Below are 16,402 nucleotides of genomic sequence, written 5' to 3'. Positions count from 1 at the left end.
TCAGAAGGTGCCTGTTTCTCATGCAGCCAAAAAAAAGGTAATTTAAATTTTTATTCCTGGCTACCTCCCTAGAGCTCCTGTGTCTTTTTTAAATAAGCAACTGATACGAGGGTCAGCCAGGAAAGCCTTTGTTTATGGCTAAGCCTCTACTCATGATGATCCCTTTGCCCGTGATGACAGCTTCAGAACTCATTTCCTCCCCGTTCTCTTCAAAATAAAGAGAACTCAGAACACCAGTTATCAGACCTGGTGGAAGCATATTCATCGGCCCCTAGTTAAAGCACAAAGGCTTGTTACTGTAAGTGGGATTGGTAATACTTTGGCTTGGACCTGGGCTCCTGAGTCCATGGGGAGAGCAGAGTATGCTCAGGGCACCCTGCTCTGCTCCTTCCCTTTAAGTGTGGAGCCATTTTCCACCTGAACAAGCAGCAGAATCCCAGGCACCTTCATGCAGGCATCAGTCAAGCTGGGCTATGTTTTTGGGGTGCCCTCCTAGCCAGCAATATACCACCGGGGCTCAGAGGGCTCCTGCTGTTCCCAGCCTTGAGCTGGGATGCAACTGGGTCACAATGTGGAGCTTGCTGGGTGTCTCCTTAATCAGGAAAATGAGGAGAAATGCCATGAGGCTCTTTGTGCTGTACAGAAGGGTTGAAAAGATGTTGTGCTGCAGTGATTCAGTGGGGAAAGGATAAATCCCTCACATACACCTACGCAGCACCACGAGAAAGAACTCCGTGGGCAGAAAAGGAGCAGAACATGAAATATGAATTTCCTCGAGCTGCTCAGGAGGGATGGCTTTCCAGAGCCCTTCCCCCGGCAACTCTTCTCTCCTGCTGCCCTGCTGTGCTGAGATGAAGGTCGGCCCCTTCCACGAAGGCCCCCAGGTGGGCCTGCTTGCCCTGCACTATCACCTGCACCTGCAGCCTACAAGCATGGGTTTGGGCTGTGGTTCTCAGCCATGGAGAGGGACTGAGGTTGGCTGCCCACCACTGGGTGAGCTGGCAGTGCCAGCAGGCAGCAGTACCAGTGCTGAGGGAGGCAGTGAAAGTGGCTTCCACTGTGGAAAAGCTTGGGAAGCCCTAATGTAGACTACTGCCAAGTCCTTGGGTCATCAGATCATGCCTTGGACACCTGCTCACCTTAAACCTGCCCCTCGGCCAGATTCCTGATGGTCCTTTCTCCCTGTTCTTTGGGTAAGCCCCCTGAGAATACTGCTTTTGCCTGTTTAACAAATTATTCAGATGTCTTCAAAGCATGTTTACTTGAAGAGTGCACCACCTGTGAGGGATGCTGGTGGGGCAGGGGCCATTTGGGCCTGGGACACACGTGAAGTCCCCAGAGGGGCTGTGGCAGCAAATGTAGTTGCTGCTGGTTTGAGTAGATTTAATTTACATTGCAAGAGGTTTTAATCAATTTTATTTGCTTTCTTAAATATTTTATATTACTCCTCAGTAAATTTTAATTCCTCCTGTCTTTGGATTGTATGTGGATGCAGTTAATTTCCTGTTACCTTGGGGATTTCAGACAGCTTCACTCTCACAGCTATTTAGAAAATTATTTAATCACCTTGGAAAATCCTATGTAGCCAAAAATTCTTGTATTTACTTACTACTCGGTTGTAAATTTGTGGTGCAAAACATAGCAGTACTGGGTTGTAAAACTGCACATAAGCCTCCATTGAAATCCAGTGCCAAAAAAACCCCCAAACTTAAAAAACACATTAACTCTCTGAATGCAGTGACATGAATTCAGATGAGTTTTTTCATCAGAAGGTTGGGCAGGAATTTCCGAGGTTTCTGCGGAGCACAGTAACCCCGCAGATGCAGGGTAGCTCAGTGTGACACACCGAATTAGGATGTGATCATATTTACGCATTTTGAAAGCCCATAATGACTCATCCCCACGCCGTTAGAAGTTTGCACGTCGTAAATGTGTGTTTGACTGCTGCGAAGGGGCCATGTGAACGCCCACGGGACCTGGGTAAGGCAGCCCTTCCTCCCGCCGGCCCTGGCGGGCAGGGCACGGGGGCTGGGATGCTGCTTGGTGGTAGGTGTCTGCCTGCGACCTCGGCTTTCCTCCCACTGGTGCCCAGAAAGAGATTGCACAGACACTAAACTGCTACCGGAGAGGCCCGTTGGTTCAGCATTGCCATGCACAGAACTGTGATCTGGTCCCACTCTTAACATGGAAATCCTGAAGGACACATTCTTATGTTTCACGGAGACCTGCTGAAGTCCCCCGTCTCCGTGTTTGGCACCGCAGTTTGCTGGACCCACCAGCACATGTATAAGACCGCCTTGTTTCTACGGGACAAAACCCAGCTTTTTCCCCGCACACAAAATGAAGCTGCCCGGGTGTCTGGCGAACCCTCTGCTGAGCCTGGGAGGGGGCAGAGCCCCAGCCGGGGGTGACGTGGCCGAGGGCTCCCGCTAGTTTTGGTGAAGTGGTGTCAGCCTGACGCCCACACGGCAGCCTCGGGATCCGCCTTGCGCTCATTCAGGAGCTGCAGCTTCGCCGCCACGCATAGACTGAGCTCAGCAGCATCCCTGCCGTATCTCCCCTCCCTGGCTCGCTTCCAGCCGCTCCGCGTGCGCCTGGTTATTACCGTAGCATCCAGCATGTTTTACTTCATATTCATCTCTCTTGCACATACCGGCCCACTCACGTATTAGATCTGAATCTTTTTTTTCCGCCCTTTTTTTTCTTTTTTTTTTCTTTTTTCCTTTTTTTTTTTTTACTTTTTGCTCGACAAAGCAGTGAGGCACGACACGCCGCGTGTTGTGACATATTCTGACAGGTCTCGGCGGCAGGCGTGGTACGGCATGGAGATGAAGCAGCTGTCTCGGCTGCGCCCTCCTGCCTCTCTGGCCGGACCCGCTGGCTCTCGCCTTCGGGGAAGTCAAGGAGAGCTTTGGGTGTTATGGATGGTGATGGCACCAAAGGTGTCCTGTCTTTTAACCTTCCTCTTGCCAAAGCAGGGAGAAGGGGAGGGAAAACTGCAGCCACCCAGTATGCCCAAAGCCTTGTTGCACTCTTCCTGGATAATATTTTCATTCTCACAGGCAAGGTGGACACGTTCACTGAAGGTGACTCCGTAGCACCCGTCAGGGTCTTATTGGGTTCCTTGCTGTATTGCTAGCACTGAGAGGTGACCCTGTGCTTCTCAGAGGCTAAGAAAGCTTTTGAAGCTTGATAGGGACAATGAATTGCAAAGGGAAGCTTGTCTGGCTGAGGAACTGGGGAAGGCAGTGCCAGTGTGTGGCTGCCGTGGGGCCGGAGTGCAGCTCTGTGGCTGCATTTGTCTCTTTTTTCCAGCTTCTGAAATCTCGTTTTTTGCTTTGCTGATTTTCTTTTTCTGAAGTGACCTACTCAAAAGACTAAAAAGCACTTCTGCTGGCTCGTGGAGTCTGGGTTTTATTTAAATCTGTAGAGGAAAAAAATTGGAATAATATTCAAAGTGGCCATTTTAAAGTATGAATCCACTGCAGTAGATCCCTGGTGTAGCTATAGATGTTTTAATTATGAGATAGAGCAGAATTCATGTAAGTACATGAAACCAAGTTTAAATCTCATCCTCATGAAAATGTCTTTCTCTTGGTGTCTGAAACGCCAATCCCCTGGGTGCCCATGGAGTCGGGTCCCACCCCACTGCCCAAAGGCACTTGGTTTCTTCCCTTAAACAGAGCTGAGCTGGTCTGGAGAGCTGCAGACACCATGGAAATCACCTTGCTGGCTCCCCACTCCCCACAGCTGTTTCATTTCATCCTTTGCTGTGCCCAGAAGCAGCTGGACAGTGCTAGGTCTCAGGCCAGACACTGGTTGGGGTGGATTTGGTTTTTTCCTATTTCCAAGCATTTGGGGGAATTCAAAGAGGATTGTTGTGAACTCCACAGCCAAGACAAAGCTGGTGAAGCAGGTGGCGAGCTGGCATTGGATGCAGGGAGGAAAAAACCTGCAAACCAAACTGAAAGGCTTTTAATTAAAACAAAAGATTAGATCAACAAGGTATTACAACAGGTGGTTAAATCCTGCGGCTAAACAGTCCGTGCTTTGTTCTCCAAGTCTGATGCATGAAGAGAAACTTTCTACAGGGCAAATAAGGGATCCTGAATATGTGGCATTAAAAGTTTATTACTGGTAACACAGCAAAACTGGCACCCACCAGTTTTCACAGCAAGAGAGAAGAGACATGTAAATGCACAGCTTACATCGATGGGGCCTCTCGAATGGTGTCAAAAGTTTGCATTCCCATGGGATGGAAAGAAACTGATTTGTTTTGCTTCTCACTGTGTCTGTGCTGGAGCTGCTGGCACCCCTGTGCACCCAGGAGGCATGTGCTGCTGGCAGGGGACACAGGAATGTGGGTCTGATGGTTTCCTTGTGTCTTGTCCCTGGCTGGCAGCGAGGCTGGCACAGCCATCACTCCCCTTGCTATACGCCCTCTTTGTTAAATTAATGTGAACTGGTTTGCTCCTTGTGGGCTGTGGTGTTTGCAAAGCACTTTGATACATGTGTTGTTGGCCAGGCTTCTGGGCAGTTGTGCAGACACACTGGGGAAGAGGTTGGATATGTCACCTGTTGTTGCTGCTGCCCCTGACCTCTGGAGGCGCTGCTAAACTGCCTGCCAGAGGTGCTTTGTTTTATGTGGATGAACTAGATCTTGATTTTCAGAGGTGTTAAGCCGTATTTCAGTCTTCTATTCCTGCACACTTAAACCTCGGGATGTGGACCTGATAACAATGAGTCTAGAGGAGGGCTGTGAAGGTGATTAGAGGTTTGGACAACCTCTCTCGCTGGGAAAGCTGGTCTTGTTCAGCCTGCAGAAGAGGAGGCTTCAGGGGGGCCTTATAGCAGCCTTTCAATACCTAAAGAGGCCTACAAGAGAGCCAGAGAGTGACTTTTGACACAGGCATGCAGTGACAGGACAAAGGGGAATGGCTTCAAACTGACAAGAGGGCAGGTTTAGATTAGATATTGGAAAAAAATTCTTCACTGTGAGGGTGGTGAGACCCTGGCAGAGGTTGCCCAGAGAAGCTGTGGATGCCCCATCCCTGGCAGTGTCCAAGGCTGGCTTGGATGGAGCTCTGAACAACCTGGTCTAGTAGGTGTCCTTGCCCATGGCAGGGCAGTTGGAACCTTCTAACCTAAATCAATCTATGATTCTATGATATACCTAGAGGGAGAGATGATGATGATGATAAGCTGTGTGCACCCAATGGTAGATGTGTCCAGTCTTCCAACATCCATGTAGACGTTGCCTACAGCTTGTTGCTTTTCAAAGCTCAAGATGAGAAGTCTCCTGGATCATGCTGGACAATGTGCTCTGCATAACAGAAGACACCTGGGCCATAACCATGTGCTTCCCCTTGACCATGGCAGTAGGTTGGTACCCTCCTGAAGGACATGTCTGGGTCACATCCTCCTCACTCTGGAGCTGCAAGTCACCTCCATGGCTCAGAGCACAAGTACCTGTCATGGTGAACACAGGCAGAGTGAGGGCAGGTGATTCATGGGGTGTTGACAGCCCCAGGGGATGAGGTCAGTGCAACGGGGACATGCCCTCACTGCAGCTGAGCAGCACAGACCAGCCTGAAGGCATTCCTGCCTGTGAGTCCTCCTCCAATGGTGCCTGAGCTTGAGGACTTAGGAAAACAGGTCAGTGTTCTGCTTGCTCTCACAAACACAAATGATACCAGGAAAAATGATCATTATTGATTATTCAGAATTGTTAAAATTTTCCTTTTAGTTAAGGCTGGAGGGGGAAAAAAAAAAGAAAAAGACCCAGCGCTGAACCGTCTGGTTGCTTTGCTCTGCCGTGTGCATTCAACAGAATTTGGGGGAATGTCTGTCTTTCCAAAAGGCAACCTTTCATCAGAGAAAAGTCCAACCCAAAACCCTCATTAAAATGTTCCAGAAGGAGGAATTGGATTAGCTATGGCTGTGCACTGAGAACTAAAAACCCTAAGCTATCATCTGATGCTTTTAAAGAGTTAGCTAAGACACCATTTTAGGAGTCAGGTAAGTATGGCAGGTCCCATAGCAGGGTTGCAGCTCTCCCATGGAGTGGGTACCAGCAGGCACAGACCCAGCTTGAAGTGTAGCTGCCAGTGCAGGAACACTGAGAAGTGGTACCATTCTGAGGCTTAGCACTGCCTGCTATTTTTCACAGGATGAGGAAAGCGCTCTTGCCTGACCTGGAGGCTCCTTCCCTCTGGGAGAGGACAGATGGTCTCCTGGTGAAGGTGTGGGACTGGAAACTGGGAGCTCTGGATGCCTTTCCCGGCTACATCAGAAACTTGCTATGTGGCACCACCTACTTCTGCGCCCACATTTCCTCCTACTGCTTCCCTCTCACTCATCGCTTTTTCCAGACCTTTCACCTTGCTGCTCGAATGTGGGGTTTTTTTTTTGCTTTCGCAGAGTGCTTTTCACAGACTCAAAAGCCTCCTGGCATGTTGTCACCAGTACCTGGACCAGACACCCACTCCTGCCCAGGCTTCTCCTGCCTCCTCACCCTTCCCATCCATCTCTCCCTTCCCCTTGCAGAGCTGCTGCTGTTCAATGTCTTCTCCAGACACTGCTTGTGGCCAGAACTTCTCCTTGCTCTACTTTGGGTGCATCACTACCAGTTTTCAGCAGATAGTGTGCTCGGGGGCGCGGTGATGCAGGTGCCAAGGGCAGAGCTGCCAGCAGCCAGGCTGTAACCCCACCTTGGACAAACCTGCTGGGAAATCGATGGATGTGACTCACAGCCAAGCAGCCTGACTCAGCTTATGGGTTTTCTGCTCTGGACTAAACAAAACCCTCAGAGCTGGGTCCCGCTTGTCTTCTTGGCTGCATTTGTCCCAGGGCTCTGGGGTTTGTTGTAATTTGCTGCTTCACAGTGATGTTCCCCATTTTTGGCTGGAAGTGTGTGCTTCATGGAGCCTAGCTAATAAGCCTGGGGCACAGGTTTTTTATTCCTCAAAGATAATCTCTATGACATGACACTGTGCCTCCCCATCTCCAAGAGCTCGTTGCAAGGGCTTCACTTTCCGTGTTCCACCCAGGCTGTTGTTGTCAATGTCGATTGATTTTAAGTGACTAATCACAACATGTAGGTTATTTATTGCTGCCTCAAAAGGATGAAATGCCCACTCCAAAGTCAAAATATCTACAGGATTTCTCAAGTTAGGTCCAGTCTGGGCTGCCTGGCACATGCTGCTGATTCTGGCCACCATGGGAACGGATCAAGGTGATGAGCCAAGGTTAGCAGTGCTCAAATGTAAGTGGTGTCAAACCCTCCAGCAGCATCCTGCGCGGTTTCTGTCACAGCTCACTACCCACAGCGACCAACAGGGACAGCTTTGGGCTCAGCTGGAGGTAAGCCATCTTTTCACTGCTGTTTCCATTTGGAATGAGTTTGCAGATGAGACTCGGGCTCACTCCTTCTCAACCCATGTTGAAACTGCTCGTGTCCCTCAGAGCACTCTGTCCTGGCAGCCCCATCCCTCGAGGTCCCACTTGGTCAGTTTCCACTTGAACACACACACAGCAGTGACTTCACCTCTTCAAATCCTGGCAGAAGCCTCCCCTCGATGGAGTGAGCACAACTCTGCTGGGGCAGAGCTACTGCCCAGTTAGTTTGGTATTTTAGTGGAGGAGTATGGGAATGCAATAGATGCTGTAGTCCTTGTCTTCAGCCAGGCTTTTGGTGGGGCCCTACTTGGCAGACTCATAAGGAGCTGGCAGGAGCTGGAGGCAAATGCCATGGGGGTCTGAGAATGCCAGAGCTCCACTCCAGGTAGGATTGTGCTTTGGAGTGGAGACCAGAGGCATTTTCTAGGACCACTGACCCTTCCTCCAAAACACAAGTGTGAGGAAAACTGGCTCCTCTAGTCTGCAGGGAAAAGCTGGTGATAAGGGAAAGAAGTGATGCCAGCGTGATAAGAGGATGCCAGGATACAACTCTTGAGCCTACAGCTCACAGCTTTAGTTTTTCTGGAGCAAGGCAAAGGTGGGATGAGCCTTGTGGTGCTGAGCGTGGGGTCTGCTGCTGGTGGCATCCCCACATGCTGCAGAAAAGCAGGAAGAGTTTGGGAATGTGTGACAGAGCAAAAGGTGAACCACAGGACTGGTTGAAAATACCTCTTCTTTTCATAACCCAGTAATCCATCTTACATGTAAATTAGGTGTCTGATGTGTTCCCACCACCATCAGCAGAATTTTTATCTGCCTGCAAGAAAGGGAGATGGGTAGGAATCTTGTCTTACTGAATAATCCAGCAAGAGGAGAGAATATAAGAAGTAATTAAATGAAATCTTATTTAATACTTGGCTCAGGGTTAGGATGGTAATAAAAGAAGAAAAACTGTTTCCTTGTTGTAATATGGCAGAGAGTTAATTAAAAAAATAAAGGGCCCAAAATGGTTGTGAAGCCAAACTGCATTAATATCCAGCTGTTGTGCTTTGCATCTGCTGGAGTGCTGAGACACTCCTTTAAAATGTGCAGCTTCGAGTTTGCATAAAAAAAGCAACAATCAAAGCTGTAGGACAGCAAACCAAGGGGAAAGTAGAGATGCTCTGCAGTAGAGGAGCAGGAGAGAGTTTCCTGAGGATCTCCAGAGGAGAAAACAGACTCCTAGTCTGCTGGACCTCTCCTGCTGCCACTGCAGCCTTCAGCAAGGAAACACTTCTGCACAGCGGAGCTGATGTGGCTTTTCCTTCCCCTATTCAGCAAAAGAGATGGTCAGTACAGCTGATGAGAAAACTTCATATCTAAACTTGTAATTTTATAATCTAGAAATTGTGGATTCAGGAATGTCTTTTCACCTTTTAAAATTTTTTACTTTATAAAATTCATCCATAAATATTTTCATCAGAATAGTTTGATGATTTATTTTGCCATTTTAATTTATAAACGCATCATAAATTTGAAGGAAAAGCTTAGATTATTTATTTTGGACTTTCTTGAGGAGATTGAAATGTACTTTTGAAATGTTCTGGATTCATTAAATCTTTTTTTTTTCCCCCCTGGAGATCTGCTGGTTCAGAATGACGTCACTAAATTTGTGTGATAATACATTGCTAAACAAATTAGACTTTAGCAGACGTTATTTGAAGATGATGTTTTGGAAAACCAATACATGACATACATAAAGTTCATTGGATTCCAGGATTATTATGAAATATTACAAAAAAAAAATCTGTATCTGCTGATTTAGAACAAACCCAAATATTTTCAGTTTACCATAAATGGGAATTTTGGTGGGTTTGGGTTTTTTTTAGGATTTTACAATTTGTTTGAGGAAAATTTGGTTTGTGTGCATGGATATTTTGCCATTCCATCTTTTCATGTCATCCCTGTGAAGGCAGCATATTATGAGCCTTACAATTACAGACACATCATAGTATGACGTAAGAGCTTCAGCTACTTTTAGTTTCTATTTTTTTAATTAAGAGTGGTTTGGCTTGATACTGATTAATCTCCCTTGCCTTTGTTTCTAGATCAAAGTGCCTCATGTTCATGTTATAACGAAACGGTTTGACGGCTTCACTGGTGCACAAACAGCAGCCACTTTGATCTAGAACAAAGAAAAGATGTCTCGAACAGTACCAGATAAGAGCTGCTCTTTGTGATTGTAATGGCAAATAAAAGGAGAATATTTCAACTATTATTCTTGTCATAATATGACATGATTCAGTAACTACTTCTGACATGTAATTTAATAGGTAAAAATAATATTATTAGAAGGAAACTCCATAAAATAGGAATTTTTTAAATGGAGAATCTTTCTTTTATAAAGTGGTGGTTTTCATTAATATGCACATTTCATCGACAACTGAATTCTGCTGCAAGTTCCTTTGTGATGGAAAAGAGTTAGTTTGACCAAAAATTAAGAAATGGCTGTCATTACCTTGGGGTCTTCAGTGCACAGTCTCCTGAGATGCAGAGATCCTCTTGCAGATGTGCCCTGTGCCAGGGGACAGGACAAGAGCTTTGCTCGCTGGGACCAGAAGGGGGATGCTGACAACCACTGAAAAGTAGGGAAGCCACAGGATTTGTTCCCAAGAGACAGACTTGCTCAGGTTTTTTCCAAAGTTGCATGCAAACAGCCCTTGTGGTTTCAGTATGTGACTTTGTGACTTCACTTTATGGCTCTGACTAACATCTAGACCTCCATGCAGTGGAGAGCCGGTGTGGGAGCAGAGGTTTCCTTGGCCCATCACAGCTGGGGTGTCTCTGTCCTCACTCCAAACTCAAGAACTCCACTTTGTCAACAGCCATTGAACATCCTCCCTTGCCCCCTGACAGGTGCCAGGGTGGCAGAGACTCAACATGGCTCTTCCCCTTGCCCTGCAGCATCCCAGTCCTGCAGCCTACCCACCAACACACCTGGAGGCACAGCAAGGACCAAAGAAGCTTTCTGCGATTTGGGGAGAAAGCCCAAAGTCACAATCTGCTCCCAGTCAGCAGTCAAGGTTTGCTGAAACTCCAGGAGCTGTCAGCAGGGTTTCCGGCCAGCCTTAGCTGCAGGTGCTTCAGTGAGGAGCAGCAAACAAAAACTTAATTATTTTGTGTATGTAAATTGTCTCCTGAAACAGGCATTTGGCAACCCTAATGGTTTTCTGCATGCCGGGGTGTAGCCAGGCACTAAAATAAGTCAGTCTGTAGGAGGGGTGGGAGGTGGGAGGTAGAGAAAACTCTTTTTATATTACTCCCCTTGCTATATTAAGAGGTACTGTTCCCTTTCCTGGCTTGAGAAAAAGCGCTCCCTCGCCTTGCAGACAGTCTCCCATTCTGGTTTAACTGCTCAGAAACCAGGATTTACAGATCCTTGTCCTTGACATTGCTATTTGCATTCCTGTGACCTGCAGGGATGTGAGGAGGTCCTAGGCAAGCCTGGCTGCAGGATAAGGCTGGGGCAGTGCTGATAGCCAATGCCAGGGTTTGGGTTCTGCCCTGTGTCCTGACTTGGTGACTTGTGTCCTGGTAGATGGAGAGAATATGGGGAGCTGGGAGTAAGAGGGAGGTCCTGCTCCCGCTGGAGAAGGGTAGGATGGCCAAGGGGGTTGTTTCTTGATTTTCTCACTTTTTTCCTCCCCTTCTCTTCCCCGCCTCCACTACAAAGCTTGCAGCTGGGTGTTAGTGGGGGTTAGGCTGACAGGGGGTGGATAACCTTGGATGTACGTGTTTTAAATCATGGCGCTGAGCCCAGAGCTTTTGGAAAGGTGCCGTCTCAGTATTGTGGAAATCCAGGGAAATAAATAACATAATTGACTCTGACATGAAGTCTCTGCTCATGGCTGGGTACTATTGGTGAACTTCATCCTGTAACAATGACAATTTGCAACCTCTTCAGGCCCTCTTTAATGCCCGTCCTTGAAAATGAATCAGTAAGATGTTTAATCCGTGACTTCCCCACATCTCTAGAGCTGCATCCGCTCGGCTGACATGACTTCTTGCCTCCTTGGCAGGCCAGCACTGCTGGAAGCCGACAGAAGTGAGGAGGAACTGAGAGCAGGCTGTTTTCTTCCTGGAGTGAGTGGGAGTAGGGAGTGGGCGATGCTGCTCCCCCGCTTGTCACGGCTGTTGTTTTCCTCTCAAGCAAGGGGAAGAGATGCAGACATGGAGAAAGCTGGATTCCACCAAACTGTTGTTTCTCCCCCGCCCCCTCAAAGCCCAAACCCATTCCAACCCATCACGCTGCTCAGAGTAGTAATTAATGAGTGCTACAGTGTTCTCAAAGAGAAAAACTCAGGTGAAAGTGGAGCAGGAACAGCGATTTCCCCAGGTGTCCATGCAGAGCCTGGCATGTTTGGCATGGCTGGCTGGGAGCCAGGGACCGCTAGGCTCCTCCCTGCAGAACAGATGGGAGCAGAGGCTGTGCCTGGGATCAGGGAACGATGGATAACACCCTGCCCTAAACCATTCCACCTAATGTAAAGATTTATTGTTGTTTTTCCACAAAAGCTAAATATGGAGTTTCAGTGAAGGTGACTGTACCTTTTAGTTCACCAGGGCTAAGCATAAAAAGCAAGTCAGGCGAGTGATCCCACAGGGACATGTGCATTCACCCTGCTCATGAGCATTGATATTTGCAGGGTACAGCTTGAACAGAGCAGCTGAAATTACACTCTTTGTCTAGATATCGCTGTTAACATCTACCCATAATGAAAAGTGTCATCATTCCTAAACAAACCTACTTCAGTAGAGAAAATGCAGAGGGTCCCTGCAGTGTAAGGACCAGCTGCTCTGGCAGAGCCAGGTTCTGCATTTCCCAAATGTCCTCCTTTCCTTGAGTCGTGCAAGGGAGTAAAACATTAGGGTCAGGGGGCTCTGCGGTTCATCCTCATACCAGGATGCAGTGGGAATCCTCACCTTTGTTTTTTTTGGCATGTTGTGCTGATAACTGGGCTGTGAGGAGGAAGGAGCAGGATGCTCCAACTCTTTTCCACAGAAGTGAAAGCCCTTTGCTGGGGCTGTCTACTACAATACATCACTCCTGGGGCTGGTGCACACCCAGTCCCTGGTAAACTTCCAGGAGTGCAGGAAACACACCAAGGAGCTTCAATCAAGACTCAGTAATGACAAATTAACTTTGTATAGCAGGGCTTTTCCAATGAGCTGATTCCTCAGTGGTGTTCAGAGAATTTCCTCCTGTGCTCTCATTGTGTAAATGCTGGTTTATTCAGGAAACCCAATGCATATTTCATAGCATAATATAGCATTGTATTGACTTTGAGTCCTAATTCCAGAAATTATCCATCCCCATTGCTGGAACAAAGGCACACCAATTTTTCACCACAGGGACCATGTTTACCTTGTGTTTTGTGTAAGAACAAGGGATCCTGAAGAGCCTCCAGTATTGGGAGACAACTGATCTTTTTTTTTAACAACAGGAATATTTCTACAGGTAGCAAGTAAGCCACTTTTTAGCCATTATATCTATGTGTCTTCCTGTATTGTATTCCATTTTTCTTCCTTCTTACCCCACTCCTTCACTTTCTTTTAAGCTCTTTAGAAACAGCTCCCAATGCTACATGGAGCCCCAGTCTGACAATGTGACTACTGAGTATATCCAAGACTTCTTCCTGCAATATCAGGTGTTCTTTGCAGGTTAGACAGCAGAGTCCTCACCAGATGCCTTTGCTGTAAAGCCTCATGAAATCTGCTCTGATAGGGGCAGGCGATCCCCACACAGAGCCTGCTGACAGGGCTGCCTGCCTTGTGATGCTCAGCTTTATTTTTGGAGCACTTGGAATCTTGAATGTGTTAGGTTCTTAGATGCCATTTTGCTTTCTCCCAAAATAAATTCACAGTCTTTGTGGTTGAGGGCAAAAATGCTAAGTTTATATTTTTATTTCCATTGTTAAACAGAAAACAGAATAACTATCCTTTAAGGCTATTGTTTATATTTAAAAGAACACAAGACATGAGGTCTTTTTATGCTCTGCAGATCACCTTGGATTCCCATTTGCGATTCCCACAACCACCTTTTTGGTCCTGGGTGAAAGGAACCAAAAGTCAGTGATTTTTTTTTTTTTAAATCTCTGGAAGTTGTTAGCAGAAGGTAAAGGCAGGTGACACTGGTTTTTGCTTTGCAGCTTGTGTGAGCTTTGCCTGTGTGAGGCTGATCTTCAAGTCAGCAGGACATCAGCCAACTCAGCTCTGCTTGTGGCAGAGGATTCTCAAAAGGGAGTAGTTCTGCTTTCTGAGCTGAAAAGCCACCTAATTTTTTGTGGGTACAGCTGGGTTGTGAACCATGTCTGCAGGAGATGTTACAAGTTTCCTCGCTGTTGCAACTAGATGGGAATTAAGAAGGTACATGGCACTTAGGGACATGGTTTCATGGAGGACTTGGCAGTGTTAGGTTTATGGTTGGACTCTGTGGCTGCAAGGGTCATTTCCAACCTAAACAGTTCTGCAATTCTAAGGTAGGAGGGAGCATTCAGGTATGAAAGAGGTTGTTTAATACCGAAAACTGTGTAAGCTGCCAGTGGGGTTTAACCTAAAGGACTGACTCAGTGTGGCTGTGCACAGATCGATTGAGGTGTTTAACTTAGGAGTGTTTTACCAGGCTTGCTCTAATCAGGTTTATTAGTGTTGGTGCAAAAACCTTTCTTTTGGCTTTCTTTGTTTAGAAACAGGATTATTGATGTCAATTAAACAGACCAGGATCACATTCAAAGTGAAAATAGCCATTTTCTCAAGGTAAATGTTTGAGACAGGGTTGGGCTAACACAGCAGCGTCTGGGGAGATGCAGGGAGCTGGTGGTGGAGGGACAGCCATAAGCCCCATCCCTACATTGGGTATCTGTGGGCTGCCTTCCCTCTGCAGGGTGATGCTGTGGCCCTTATGGCCTGGGGCTTCACAACAAGTGTGTTTCTGCTCCTCTGAACTGATTTAATTCCTACTGCGAGTGGAGGCAGCAGTGCTGTTAAAGGCTACATTGGCTGGGTTTCTGCATGCTGTACCAGCGTCATTCCTTGCCACACAGCTTTCTCCCTGTGCCATAGTGAGTGGGAACAAATGTTCCCCCATTCAGACACAGCCACGGTGCTTTCAGCAGCTCTGAATGGAGAAGGAGGGCTTGCAGTGAGAGTGGTCGAGTGCCAAGAAGCAGCACCGAGGCAAGGTTGAAAATGAGTGTTTAAAGACCATTGTGGTGTGTGAACCTTCACCAAAGGGAAACAAGTATCTTATCCCATCCCAAGGGATGTTCAGCACCAAGCCACAACAACAGGCATTTTGATCACAAAATTCACAAAGAAAGGATATTTAAGCCAAAAAGTTAATAAACAAACAGGGAGTGTTGTGCAAGCCCCTGGGAATGCTCTGAGTTTGAACATTCACCCTGGCTTGTTCCAAACCTCTTCTCCAACAGGCAAACACCCACCTCTGTGCCTGCCCATGCACGTGGCTGTCACGTTCCTTCCACCTTGTGCATCCCTGGTAGCCTGGGATGCAGGAGATGATTAATGCCAGCAGAGCAGGCATGTGAGTAGTATTTGTCTTGATCTTAAATAAATAAGAGGCATATGGAAATAACTGAATAAACAACCATGTTTTAACTGCAGGTCTTCTGGGATGTATTGTTTAGAGCTGATGTGTTGGGAGTAATGGGGTAAATCAGGTGGTTTCCATGTGTTTTTATGATTCATTTTGATTCTACTAATATATTACATACCCTTTACAAACCTGCAAGACAAAAATTCTCCCTCTTGAACCTTGATTGCCTTACTGCTTCCCACTCAGAAGCACTGCAAGGGATTGCCAAGGGCTGTGTGCCACTTTCTGAGTGTGATGTTCAGCAGTCCTGATGGCCATCAATACCCTAAAAATATTTGAAACTCTTAAGACTTCAGTTGCCATATAATATCTGTTTTCTTGGAACCCCTGGTATCACTAGTGGCAGCTCTGACTATTCAAAATACTTGATTCAACTTCCAGTGAAACTGATGAAAATTTGGGTTAGGCCAAAGGCAGTACTTTTCAGGCTGGAGAAATGTGCTGTTTTCCCAGACTTGCACGCATCACTCCCATCAAGCATAAAAAAAAAGCACAGGGAAAGTGCAATGCAATTCAAATCAAATCACACAATGTTTTTTCTACCTCTTTCTCTTCTTCCTCCCCCGGTTCTCCTGAAAACAAACAAAAACAAAATGAAAGAAAATGAACAAAAACAAGCAGGAGAAAAAAGAGAGAAGGGGTTGTTCAGTTCTGAAGTGCTACATAATTGTAGGCTTCCTGGAAAGAACACCCAGGGAGTGTTACCTCTTGCTGCTGAGCCTTGCTATGCTTCCTGGGACACTTGGCCTATTTTTGACATCTTTTTGAGGTGTCCAGGAATTGGACATAGCTGTATTTTGCAGTAAGGGCTGGTCACCCTCTTGATGTAGATGTTATTCCTGGGACAAATTATCACACTGAAATTCATGCTTCACTAATTCAAGGTGTTTAAAATAATAAGCATCATCCCTCCAGGCCAGATGAGCATTCCCTGTGCTGTGCAGTGCTCACCATGATGAATCACGGGGAGATACAGCACTGCCAGGGAGAGCTGAAACCAGCTGTGCTTGGTTTAAATAAACCTCTGGCTCCCAGAGGTCCTTTACAGCTGGGCTGCATTTTGCAGGGGGAGATGGATGGCCACAGGTTCTCCCCTCTCTGCTGGTGCCAGGCATGATGGCAATGCTGAGACCCATTAAGAGGATAGATGGGGAAAATAAAAGGGTGAGCCCAAACATCAGCCACCAGGAAGCTTTGACTGTGGCAGAAGGATTCAGCATTCAGTTACTCATCTACTGTGCAGAAGGGATTTAATTGGTTTTATACCCAGGGAGCAAAAGGAAGCAATTTGGCCCTGGGTTTCCCATCTCTAATTGCATGCCTGCAGCTCTCTTCTTGCAGAGAGGTGGC

The sequence above is a fragment of the Pithys albifrons genome, chromosome 8 (genome assembly GCF_047495875.1).
Source record: "Pithys albifrons albifrons isolate INPA30051 chromosome 8, PitAlb_v1, whole genome shotgun sequence".
NCBI lineage: Eukaryota > Metazoa > Chordata > Aves > Passeriformes > Thamnophilidae > Pithys > Pithys albifrons.
The sequence above is the reverse complement of the archived record's forward strand: the minus strand, read 5'-3'. Positions refer to the sequence as shown.